This window comes from Emys orbicularis, chromosome 8, assembly GCF_028017835.1.
Source record: "Emys orbicularis isolate rEmyOrb1 chromosome 8, rEmyOrb1.hap1, whole genome shotgun sequence".
NCBI lineage: Eukaryota > Metazoa > Chordata > Testudines > Emydidae > Emys > Emys orbicularis.
The window spans coordinates 46,820,683-46,834,297 of record NC_088690.1 but is presented as its reverse complement, the minus strand read 5'-3'; the positions used below and the strand labels follow the sequence as shown (position 1 = coordinate 46,834,297).

Sequence of the window (13,615 nt, the reverse complement as noted above, 5' to 3'; positions counted from 1 at the left end):
TAGGACGGAAGAATCCCATGCACTGCTACAGACTAGGGACCGAATGGCTAGGTAGCAGTTCTGCAGAAAAGGACCTAGGGGTCACAGTGGACGAGAAGCTGGATATGAGTCAACAGTGTGCTCTTGTTGCCAAGAAGGCTAACGGCATTTTGGGCTGTATAAGTGGGGGCATTGCCAGCAGATTGAGGAACGTGATCGTTCCCCTTTATTCGACATTGGTGAGGCCTCATCTGGAGTACTGTGTCCAGTTTTGGGCCCCACACTACAAGAAGGATGTGGAAAAATTGGAAAGAGTCCAGCAGAGGGCAACTAAAATGATTAGGGGTCTGGAGCACATGATTTATGAGGAGAGGCTGAGGGAACTGGGATTGTTTAGTCTCCAGAAGAGAAGAATGAGGGGGGATTTGATAGCTGCTTTCAACTACCTGAGGGGGGGTTCCAAAGAGGATGGAGCTCGGCTGTTCTCAGTGGTGGCAGATGACAGAACAAGGAGCAATGGTCTCAAGTTGCAGTGGGGGAGGTCTAGGGTGGATATTAAGAAACACTATTTCACTAGGAGGGTGATGAAGCACTGGAATGCGTTACCTAGGGAGGTGGTGGAATCTCCTTCCTTAGAGGTTTATAAGGCCCGGCTTGACAAAGCCCTGGCTGGGATGATTTAGTTGGGAATTGGTCCTGCTTTGAGCAGGGGGTTGGACTAGATGACCTCCTGAGGTCCCTTCCAACCCTGATATTCTATTATTCTATGATTCTAATGGAAAAACCCTGAAATCCCAAGATGGGAGTCTAGTACCAGATAACACGATCACCTGACCCTGTTGTGTCAAAGCAGCAACTCAGGAAGCTTCTCAGGAAAGTGGGAGATTAATATCTTCAAAGTCTTATTGTTCTTCCTAATGGCCCATTCACACTGATTGCCTACTGTCTGGTGGGCGTTTCCCAGATGCAAATACTTTTGCAACTGATACAGAGATTATATTCCTAACTTCAGACACAGCAATGATACATGCATACAAATAGGATAATCATATTTGGTTAAATCAGAATCTTTCCAAGGATATCTCACAAGACCCATCTTGCATCAAATATAACTTAGTTATGTGATATTCATATCATAAGCATATTTCTATGAAGAACATGGGGTGTAGCGTCACAGTGGGCCATGGAGTTTTTATAGCCTATTGGAGTGGGCCTCAGAAAGAAAAAGGTGAGAGGCCCTGATCTAAGTTATTGTGACATTTTATGACCTTTTTACTCACTTTTTATAGTTAATTTGTTAGCTCAATTATCACAACAGGCCCTATCTAGTTGCAGGCATCAGCCATCTGGGATGCTTACAAACACAGCAATTAGGAGACAGAATGTGTCCCATTCTCTCTCTGGGTTGTTAAGCAGGGTTTTTGAATTAGAATAAATTAGAACTGGAAGTTGTAGCTGAACCTTCGAGTGATGGATAATCTTTCACGCAAACTGCTTCTATGGCCTCTCATGGGAGTTAGGTCAATAGTGCAGTGTGGAGCAGTCACTCCCCAGACTAGGGAAAGCCCTATCTCCACAAGGTCTGATTGATCGGGGAGGAGCCAGCCCAGATCATCAGCTGGGTAGAGGACTGAAAAGAAATCCTACACCTGACTTCCTGCTGCTGATTTTCCTGTCACTAGAAGGGGGGAATGTCACTGCAAGTCCTGAGCTCTAGCCAAGTAGAGAAAGGGGGCAGACCAGCTGATGCTCATTGGAAGAGAGGCATGTAACTTCAGATCAGGAATCTGGAGATCTGGTAGACAGAGCAGTGGATGGGGAGAGAGAGAGAGAGAGAGAGAGAGAACAGGAAAGTCTGTCTCAATTCCCTGTTCTAAGCTCTCATGGGAAGGGATTCCGTGGGCAGCAGTGGAGGACACATGAAGGCACTGGTGGCTACTGCAGAGTCTGAGTTTGGCACTGGGGCGTAGGCCCAGAGAGCAACCTCTGAGTCTGCCCCACGCTGAATGTGAGGCTCACCAAAAGCAAAGCTAATCTCCACCCAGCTGCTGTGGAGGCAGATGTGCTGGTGGGAGGCTGGAGAAGGGGATGTGGCCAGCCCAGGCTACACTGTAACACCAAACCACTTCCAAGTACTGCAGATAGGAGAAGAACAGCCCAAACATCCCTCACTTTGCGGGATGCTGAGGCGACAGGAAGAGGACATTGTGGCAGAGCCCAGTGGTGAGCAGGATCCATTTCACTTAAACTGGTTCTACAGCTTCCCACAGGAGTTACATCAGTAGTGCTGCACAAATGAATGTGCTGATAACCGTCAAGTGGCCCCTACTCTTACTGGACTGGAGAGAGCTGCTGAGAAGCAGGCTGTCAATACAGGTAAACTAGCTGTAGACTTATTTATACAGTTGGCTGTCTGGGAGCCTTATAATACATACCTCTGTCTTCTGCACTTAGGTGGTAGAGCATATCTGGGTGGGGTGTGGCTGCAGCACTTGCTGCTGAGTGGATGTCAGCTATTGGTCAGCTTTGACCAGGAAATGAGAAGCCCATTTTTACAGCTTCAGTTTTCTGTTTTCTCATTGCAAAGTTGGGATGTCACCATTATTGTTTGGTGCCATCTGCTGTTGGATATTGGAGATTTTGTTCCTCTCCCTCAATTGTGGCCCTTTTTGCTACTGAAAACTTGTTTATAGTTCTGAAAACAGCCATAATTGTAACAACACTGGGCTTGGAATCATGTTAAAGTTACTTACAAAGTACACAAATCAGATGCAAAGCTTATGTCTAGGTCCCCAAAGATATGCTTGCACTACGTTTTCATGTGTCTCTGGCCATCTTTTGTGTGGGTGCTGTGCTGTCTCCTTACCTATCAGTGGCCTGCATCCACCCCTGCTGCTGTGAGGCTCTGAACATGCCAACAGGATTAGGTCCCGCTAGACAGATAACCATTTCCCTGACGAGTTTGAAAATCCCACTTCAGCACCTCCACAGCTTCAGCTTCAGCCAAGGCTCTTAGTTATTCGTTAGCTGGGAGGGAACTTTGTGAATGCCAACCAACAGAAACTTAGGCAGCTAGGGGATTTAGGTGCCTTGGGGGTAGGTGGTAAGCAGCAGCTGAACAGTAGTTTTGAAAATGTCAGTGGTGCCTAAATGGTGGACTTATCTGCCTACATATCTGTGGGGATCTGGTCGTAAGCTTTGTTCCTGATTTGTATGCTTTTTAAGTAACTCTAACATGGAAATACAGTGCAAGCATAAGTAGGAGAAAGTAATGGAGAGGGTTTCAACTGCTAGGGCATAGGCTATGTAAGTGGCTGACCTGGCTCAGGTTCCTAATGCCAGCAGAGGATTCACAGTTGCGCATCCTGAGTGGATGGAGACATCTTTCTTTAGCCTATCAACCAGGTGGACCAGGTCAGGCACTTAAGCACCTAAACTCCTTTTCTCTCCTTTCCTGGCCCCTCCCTAGAGCATTTCACTCCTGGCTGGCTTTGGCAGCTCGACACGCAGCTTGGTGGCTTTTGAATGTCCAGTCACCTAACTCTCCCCATGTGTTGTATTGGGATCCTGGGGTTGAGGATTCCACTAGGTGCAGGCCAGCTAGGGTACCTGTACACTGCAGCTGGGAGCGAGTCTCCCAGCCTGGATAGACAGACTCACACTAGCAGGCAGTGTTTTCCCCAGGAATTAAAATGGTGTGTGTGTAAGAATTTACATGGTGGGGCTGAGGTCCAATGAGGGGTGAGACCATGAGGGTGAAGGTGGGATGTACGGCACCATAGTAAAAACTGAAAAAAGTGTTTCACAACCATTTTATTAGATTTAAGTCATGGTTTCAAATCATCATACACATTAAAATTGGCTACTCAAGCATTCTATGAAGCATTACATCTACATCCTTCTTGGTTTCTTGTTATAATTTTTCACAACTCTGTTAATGAACTTCTTGAATGCAGGGCATTCATCTTGGGTGGCCTCTCTATTCTATCCTGATCACATGACAGCCCCATTGCTGGTAGTGCCTCACTCTACTCAATTGTTGGAATTTTATAGGACAGGCATCTGTGAAAGCTAGGCAGAAGTTGAGTAGACTCCAGAAGTTGCTGTTGTAGATTTGTAAGAATCAAGTCTGTGTACTTATTCAGCTGGCTTAAACACTTCTTGTCCTCTTCACTTAAGGATTCAATACACCGTAGAACCCCAGAGTTATGGACCTCTTGGGAATAGAGGTTGTCTGTAATTCTGAAATGTTCATAACTCAGAACAAAATGCAGCTCTGACTCCAGCAGTTCACACTCTAGGCCAGGTTCCAGAAGCAGCTAGGCAGCTTCCTTACAGGCAGCTTCTTTCCGGGGCAGGGAAAGCTTGTCCCAGCCCTGACAGAGGGGATGTGGTGAAAACAGCCTGTCCCGCTCCCGGCAGGGGGTGTGTGAAAATAGCACACACACACATATCTGGGGGAAATGGGGTGAAAACAGCACCCGCGGCTTATAGGAAAGCAGCACAGACCCCAATGCTGCTCCTGCTCCAGCTGCCTTGGGCTGGCAGCGGGGGCTCACAGCTTTGCCTGCAAATCTCAGTGTCTTCAACTCCTAGCTGTAAGTGGGTGCCCCATGCATGGGGGGTGAGGGTGGGGGTAGGAGTGGGGATAGGCTGTTTAACTTTTTGTCAGGAGATGTTGTGAAGGCCAAAACTATAACAGGGCTCAAAAAAGAGCTAGATAAGTTCATGGAGGATAGGGCTGGAGCACCTATGGAAAAAAAATTAGTGCGTGCTTAGCACCCACCTGCAGCCAGCGCCTCCCACCCACTGGAGGTCCTGCCAATCAACTCCTCCTCCTCCCTCCCAGTGCCTCCTACCCACTGCAATCAGCTGTTCCGTGATGTGCAAGAGGTTCTGAGCAAAGGGGGAGGAGCAGGACCAGGGTGTGCTTGGGGGCAGGAAGAGGTGGGCCAGAGCAGGAGCTTGGGGAAGAGGTGTGGTTGGGGACTTGGGTAAGGAGCGAGGTGGGGCCTGGGGCAGAGTGAGGGCGGGGCCTAGGGTGAAGCACAGGTTGGGGTTTGGAGGAAGGGTGAATGGGGGCAGGGCCTGGGGTGGAGCAGGTGTTGAGCACCCCCGGGGGAAGGAGGAAGATGGCACATGTGGGGAAGTCAAATAGTGCTTGTGACTTAGGCAGAGTCCACACCACCAAGCAAAACACCTGTCCCTACCCTCTCTCTCTCTACTGGGATTTGGCATCCGAACCCCCTGCTTAGCGAGTGCAGTTCAGTTGAGGGTGACCCCTCAATCAGGACAGGCTAAGCACAGTTCTGCTGCCCTTTATTCATACAGTAAGGATAACATTTTGTTACCCCTGCATTCAATACCAAAGTGATTTGTAACCAAACACCAGCCAAAATTGATCACTTGGGCAACACAGCTCTGGCTGCCGGATACCTAGACAGAATAGATGTGTTCATGTAAATACAGTATGGTCTTGAAGCCTTTCCCCTCCACCCTCTGGCTCATCACTAGCTGTCAGGGGAGCATTCATTCAGACCTTGCTTACAAATCATAATTCAAATTATTAGATTGGCCATCAGCACTGACATTGTCATAAAAAACACAGCTGTGTGAGGAAGCTAGTCTTTGTTCATAATTTCCATACCTATTATGCTTTTTCAGGTACAAGTATGTGATAGTGCCTTCAGTGGCTGGGCGACCTAGTGACTAGATTGTTGGGGGGAGGGGGGCGGTATAATGGAATGTGGGTCCTCCCTCTCCACCAGGTCCCAACCCAGGGCCCTGTGTAGTTCAACCTCTAAACAGGGGAGATGGGTCTCCCTCCTGGCTGGGGGGAGGGGTCAATACCCATTTCCCTGGGCTACTTCCTACTAAAGTCTCTTTAGTTTGGAGCATGGCCCCGCTAGTCCAGTTACCCCGCAGTTGGGTCTTATCTGCGGGTTCCCCTTGGCAGGGGAAGGCTTACTTGCCTCCAGTGGCTGCGCTGGCTGGCAGGTCACTGCTCTGTCCCTTCAGGCAGGCAACCAGAGCTCCTGCCTCCTCGCCAGTCAGCCCCCAACTGAGCCAGGCTCCCTTCTTTTCTCCCCCCTCCAGACCTGACATTGGCTACAGATATAATGGGGTAGGGCTAGCTGAACCCACAGGTTTTCTTTAACCCCTGCAATGCTAGGTGGCAGTTTCTCTGCTTCTTCACAAAGTATTTTATCATATACTGTATATGCTTTTAAAGTGTGTATTAATGTTTCAATTTCAATTCAAATTTCCACCCAATGACTAAATTGGCAACACTGCATGTAACCAGTTGACCACTGGGGGATGCTGGGGAAATTCAGGGGACATATAGGGATCTGTTTCACCACACACCTTGTCTTGTTTGGGGTTTTTTTCGCGTCAGTGTTTTGTGTGCTATGGAAATACATTATTCCAGGGAAAGCAGAGAAATACTAGCATGAAAGAATGAGCTTATGTGAAAGCAGATATACATACAATACAAGGGAAATGTAAGAGCTATGGGAGCATATAAAAAGGCAACCACAATAAACCACAAGAAAAGTTGAAGACTTCAGGTCATACATCTCTGCAATGTTCTTATTCTAGGCCTGAATGGATAACAGCTAAATTATATATTTGGCTTTAGTCATTATCATTTAGCTGTTTGATAAAAGTCCTATCCTCATGGAAACCCTCTTTTATACATCTCAGGATATTTTCAATGTTCACCTGAGGCAGAACTAATAGGAAGAGTTTCAGTCTGGGACTGTGTCACACCAATATTTGTGCTGCTACTGGATGGCTCACTCTAAGAAAGATTACTACTATTTGAAATCTATATGACTAGTTTTGATGTCAATGGCACTACTTGTGCTTGAAGTTAAGCACATGCTTAGATGCTTTGCTGCATTGTGGCCTCAGATCCTAGTATTTTCTGGGAAGTTTGCTTCAACAATGGTATACAATTGCCATATTCTGGCAAGAACAAGGGAGGGATGTCTCCATTCCCTGGAGAAGGGGGGACCCTTACTTTCCTAAAAGGAAAGGACTAAAAGGGGTATAACCATAATATTATTATTTATTATTTGCTGAATTAGTCTAAGGCAGAAATGATTACCAATCATTCCTTTTATACAAAGAAGCAGAAGATTAAGTCTAGAACAATAATCTCAGGCAAAAAAAATCTCAAAACACTACAAATTCATAATTTGAGCATCAATACTGAGGTATATTCAGAAATTTAATAACATCAATATTATGTTAATTGGATGGCCAAATTAGGTGATCAAATATTCCAGCTTGCTACCCATATCCTAGTATACTGGCCCATGTGCCTGTACAGTTGAGATCACCAAGAACCTGTACAATGCAATTCACTATGTAACTCTATTCTGCTAGGTGGTGCTAGTAGTTTATGAATCAGAGGCCAGGATGTGCCAGTGACAGAAGCACTGACTTCAGTTTGGCATTGTCTGTTCGCTGGCAACAGGTTCAGATATCATTAAGCAGTGGAGTTTCTTTGAGAAGTGCTTCAGGCTTCCCGTGTACAAAAGAGGGGTGGGGGAGGTCACTCTCTGTGTGAGTTCAGTTACAGATTACAATATGTGATGTATACAAGGTTTTCTGGCAAAAATCAACCAATCATTCCTACTCCAGGTGTGGTGCACCCGCATCCTGAATGCCCTCCAATATTCCAGATCCAAGGGCATAAAATCAGAGCAGCCCCAACCACGGCCCAGTTCCTTCTAACAGACTGTGGGTGTGAGACAGAACCCCTACAGTATCCATGTCTCCGCACAGTGAGTGAATGTTTTCTCTCTCTAGTGAGTTGTTAGTTTAGTGTTATAGTTATTAGTGTAATCATATTCCCTCTGAATTAGCTACAATGCTTCTAGATATAGAAAAAACAATCCTGGACTCAGCCTACTCAGTAACTGTGAGATTAAAATACTGGGTGACTTTGTGGTAACTGACTAGTCAGAGTCACTCTTGCTGGCCCCTACTAGGAAGCATTTGGTCCCAGGTCCATTTATATCTATCACCTCAATGTCAGTGCAGGATACTGCAGGACCTTTCAGAACTCCAGAAAGAATGGCTCCACCTGTCGAGGAGAGATACTCTTTCTCTTCCTCTGCATCTGAAAGGCGTGGAGCAATGTCTCTTACATATATGCCATACTTCTCTTCCCATGAGCCAGGTTACTCAGACAGTCAATGCTGAGGACATGCCTATAAAAGGGGGCATTGGAAGTCTCAAGAGGAACCTTTATGGTATTCTCTGTGGCCCGTTACACCACACCCATATCTCATGCCTTCCTAGCCATTTTTGGCTCTATGGGGGACCCAGAAGAAGGACACCATCCACTACTCCTGCCTCTAAACTCAGGTATTTTCCCACCATAGACCTCAGCTGATCTGGTATACACCATAAAGATGATGGGCCGGAGACAGGTACAGCCTATTTCTATGGCAATTTCTTCACTCTTGCCTGATGAGGTTAGTATGCCAGCTGTCCCAGCCAGACAACTATAAGATCTGGAGGCTTCCCCAACGGATGTCTGATAACTTGGAAATTCCAGTAGAGTTTAGTTAGTTAGTAAATGGCACTAGCATTTAGGGCAGCAATGAAGCTCTTCCACGCCTGTCCATTTATGGCAAGTCTTTCAATGGCTTCCCAGCTGTGCCCCAAGTTTTTCAGCTCAGCTTCCACAGCTCTTTGCCATGTTGTTTTTAGACAGCCTTGTTTTTGCTTGCCTTCAGGTGTCTATCTTATTGCTACTTTGGTGATGGAATCAGTTTCCATCTGAAACATATGGCCAATCGATCTCCAACACCTTCTGGTAATGATGATGCTCAGATCTTCTTGGTTGCACTATGTGAATAGGTCTTGATTTTAAATTGTTCTGGACTAAAAGATATGGAGGATTTTTCTGAGGCAGGTTGTATGGAATGAAGACAGTTTGGCATGTCAGACTGTCATTCCACAGCATTCTGCACTATAAAGTAGTGTTGAAAGTACGCAGCTCTGCACTATAAAGTAGTGTTGAAAGTACGCAGCTCTGATAAATCTTGAGTTTGATTTTTGATGTTGTATTTTGCTGATTTCCAGACTGAATTTATGCTCCTGAGAGTGTTCTTGGCTTTATTGATTTTGTTCCGGATGTTCTGACTTGTTCCACCATCCTGGCTGTTGGTGCTGCTCAAGTATGTGAATGTTTCTACATTTGCCAGAACCTGGGAATGAGAGACAGGGAATGGATCACTTGATGATTACCTGTTCTGTTCATTCCCTCTGGGGCACCTGGCATTGGCCACTGTCGGAAGACAGGATACTGGGCTAGATGGACCTTTGGTCTGACCCAGTAAGGACGTTCTTATGTTCTTATGGTGAGCACATGATCCTCTATGCATACTGGTGATGGTGAGACAATATTAAAGGTCTTATTGCGGTTGATTTTCAGTCCAAATTGCTGGCTGAATGTGTTGTCAGGTTGTTTTTTCTTGTATATGGTGTTGGGTATGTGATAGGAGATCGAGATCATCTGTGAAGTCCAGGTCTTCAAGGAATAAGAAGGGTGTTCATCTAATGCCTCTAGGCATGTCTTCTGTTTTACACCACATTATCCTGTCGATGATAATGTTGAAGAGGATTGCAGACATGACACACCCCTGACGTACTCCTGTTTTGACTTCAAAACTGAGTTCACTGTGATCAATATTGTATGTAAAGTTGGAATAGACGCTTTTGATTATGATGATTATACGGAGAGGGATTCCATATATCTGCAGAATGCACTATAGGCTGGTCCTGTGAATTCTGTCAAAAGCCTTCTCAAAGTCTATGAAGTTTATGTAGAGTTGCCATTGCCATTCTAAGCACTGTTCTATTATGTTTCATAGAGTGAAGATCTGGTCTGTGCATCCACGCTCTTTCAGAAAACCGGCTTGCTCTTTTCTGAGAATGCTATCAACTGCCTCTTATATACATTGGACTATGATCTTACACAAAAGCTTGCTTGGCACAGATAAAAGTGTGATACTAGTAGAGGGTGCTGGAGAAGTGCTACTTGGTGTTTATTATTATTATAGCATTCTGTAGGTGCACACAGCAAGGAATTTGAGATAGCTAAAACTTGTAAAAGATTCATATAGCAAGTGAATGACAAGGAAGTATAGGCAAGGATGCTTAAAAATGGGAGGGAAAGCTGTATGCTGCACTATAAGTGGGAAGGGGCAACATGAAATGAAGTACAAAGCCAAGTGTGGAATATAAGATAAAGAGAGTGGTTAGCAGCAGGATTTGGGAGGAGAGTAGGAATTTGGGATGTGGCAGTATAAGGAAATGTCATAACCTGAGAGGAAGTTATAATTTATAAGACTGAGAATAAGGAGCTTCACTTTGGCTCTTTGATGAAAAAGAGATAAAGTTAAAGAAGGGCTTTAAACAGGGGTTGTCATAACTATAAAGGGAAGGGTAACAGCTCTCCTGTGTACAGTACTATAAAATCCCTCCTGGCCAGAGACTCCAAAATCCTTTTACCTGTAAAGGGTTAAGAAGCTCGGGTAACCTGGCTGACACCTGACCCAAAGGACCAATAAGGGGACAAGATACTTTCAAATCTTGGGGGGGGGGAAGGTTTTTGTTTGTGCTCTTTGTTTTAGGGGGTGGTTCGCTCTTGGGACTGAGAGGGACCAGACATCAATCCAGGTTCTCCACATCTTTTTAAACAAGTCTCTCATATTTCAAACTTGTAAGTAAACAGCCAGGCAAGGCGTGTTAGTTTTCCTTTGTTTTCTCAACTTGTAAATGTACCTTTTACTAGAGTGTTTATCTTTGTTTGCTATACTTTGAACCTGAGGCTAGAGGGAGGTCCTCTGAGCTCTTTAAGTTTGATTACCCTGTAAAGTTATTTTCCATACTGATTTTACAGAGATGATTTTTACCTTTTTCTTTAATTAAAAGCCTTCTTTTTAAGAACCTGATTGATTTTTCCTTGTTTTAGATCCAAGGGGGTTGGATCTGTATTCACCAGGAATTGGTGGGAGAAAGAAGGGGGGATGGTTAATTTCTCCTTGTTTTAAGATCCAAGGGGGTTGGAACTGTATTCACCAGGGAATTGGTGAAGGTCTCTCGAGGCTACTCAGGGAAGGGAATCAGCTTTGGGATGGTGGCAGCGGACCAGATCTAAGCTGGTAGTTAAGCTTAGAAGTTTTCATGCAGGCCCCCACATTTGTACCCTAAAGTTCAAAGTGGGGAAGCAGCCTTGACAGAGGTGCAGTGGTTAACATGGTCACAGCAGCAGGAGAGCAGAGGCTGCAAATTGGAAGGGACAAGTTTTGAATGTGGGGGTCAGGGAGCTTGCAGCTGTCAACGTGGTGGGTAGCTGTGTGATATTTCACTTCTTCGATGTGTTCACTAAAGGCGATAGGATTTTCTTTTAATTGAAAGTGAGGATTAGAGGGGTGTGTGTGCATTCACGTAGTTTAGTGTCATGATAGTAGTAAACTACTAGCAGTTTGGAGATTGGTATTGTGTTGAGCATATGTATTGATTTCTTTCAATTTTATTGTTTTCATTCTTGGGAGGAAATACAACTTGAGCAATGCAAAGTTAATGATTGTGTGTGTATACAAATAGAGAGGAATAAGTGACACTCCTTACAAAGCTTAGGTGTGAGGAGAGAGAAGCTGAATACAGTCCTGGAAGATGGACAGGCGTGGGGAGGCGTCACAGTTATAGGGAAGTGAGGCAGAGGAGTTTGGAGAAAAGGCAAATGTTATTACAAACTAAGGGCCTAGTGCTTCTTGAGGTGCTAGATGGCTTTTAAAAATCTTTATGGAAGTTTCCAACAACCCTTAGAGCTGGGATGTGAGATATTAATCACATCCTCTGACCAGGAGCGCTGCCAGCTTTTCCGCCGCCCTAGGCTGCCCCCCCACAGAGGCAGCGGAAGGTCCTGCCACCGAAATACTTGTTGCTTTTTAATTACTATAATTACTGCTTAGTACATCTACCTTTAGTCTTAGTGAAGTTCACTAGTTTGAAAAAACAACTAGTTTAATTATTAAAACATGTTTATAGGCTAAAGAGTAGCAAAGATAACTTACTGCTTTTAAGTTACAGGAATAATTTGACATTCTCTGAACAATTGACTGGTATGAGGATCAGGGTATTTTATTCCACCATATCTTTACAGAATCTTCCTTAAGAAAATCAAATCGCTCTGCATGCATTAGTAAAATATTATAATAAAGTTAAAGATGTTTCATTAGGGGAGTTTCTGGGGGCAAAGCCTAGCAGTAACCAAAGCACTATATCACAGAAGGTCTAGCTTTGGAGCACAGAATTCACTAGATTTCCTGTAACAGTTCAAAGCCCTTCTTTTCCCAAGAGACAAAAATAGTAATTTTCTCCCTGTTTCACCAGTAAGAAATTGGAAGGGGAACAAGTTGGAAATAATGTTATATCTGCATGGTTGACATCTTCAAACCACAAACCCTGAGACTACAGTAGGCAGGTGTTCATGAGCATCTATTAAGCCACATTGCTTATACAACAACCATCCTCTTTTCAGACCTGGGTCTACTTCTAAATTTCAAAAAGTCAAATCTCTACCCAACTCACATAATTTTATTCATGGGGTCCATAGTGGATGGGATAGCAAGGAAAAACTTCCTACCAAAGAACAGATTTTTAAAAATAGTGCAATATTTTTTAAACATTCAAATATGTTAAACTCAGAAAGTAATTTTCTTCCTGGATCGCATGGTGGTGACTACTAATATGACTCCATCTGTGCATCTCAAAATGAGGTCAATGCATCATAGAATGTCTCCGGTCTACAGACCAAAACTGGACAATCTTCCCGAGTTAATCAGCATACCTTCAGGCATTCAGATTGTTGATGTGGACGTCAGTCAGAGAAGTTTTCCTCTGAGGAGTTCAATTCAATCCCGCTTCATCATCAGTGCAGGGAACTTCAGATGCATCAAATAATGGGGGGTAGGGGTCATAGCTGAGTCAGTTTACAGTTGACAGATCTACTGACCAGACACCCAAAGTCCAATTACTGTGGAGGTGGGAAGGCACCAGGTCATCACCTGCGCCAGTCCTTACTCAGCGTGAGCTGACTCTTACCTGCATTGGGCAGCTGCAGTTTCCAGCTGCGGCTCCAGGCGAGACCCGCCCAACCCAGGCAGGGGGAGGAGAGGAGAAAAGCAGCGCAGGCTTGGGGGGGGGGAGAGAAGAGGAGCGGATGGAGGTGGGGCCTTGGGGGAAGAGGCGAGGCAAGGCCGGGGCTGGGGGGGGGGGAGGAAATCTAACACTCCTGCTGGAGTGTCCGATTTTTAAATATTACCAAATTGGCAACCCTATCCTGCACTCTTTCAAAAGCTCTTATTGAGATTCTTTTTTTGTTTCAAAGTTTGAATATTCTGAATCCACGTGGGCCTCTCTACTCTTTCTTTTCCTCCCGTTCTTTCTTTTCTATGTATCTTAGGGATAAATGGTATTTCTCCTGGTAAATGGTAGAAATTAAAAATATTTTAACTGGCCAAAAATGTAACTCCATTCAAGTTGATGTAGAAAGCCAAACAGATGTTGTTTTCCGATAGCATTACATAAGGGTCAAAGCCATGGCTTC

General features: G+C 44.9%; 1 protein-coding gene across 1 annotated transcript in view; it reads left to right on the top strand.

Annotated features, from left to right (window-relative positions):
• CFH (complement factor H) overlaps positions 1-13,615 on the top strand; it is a 135,762-nt gene that overhangs the window by 113,740 nt on the left and 8,407 nt on the right. The gene's annotated exons all lie outside the window — the stretch shown is intronic.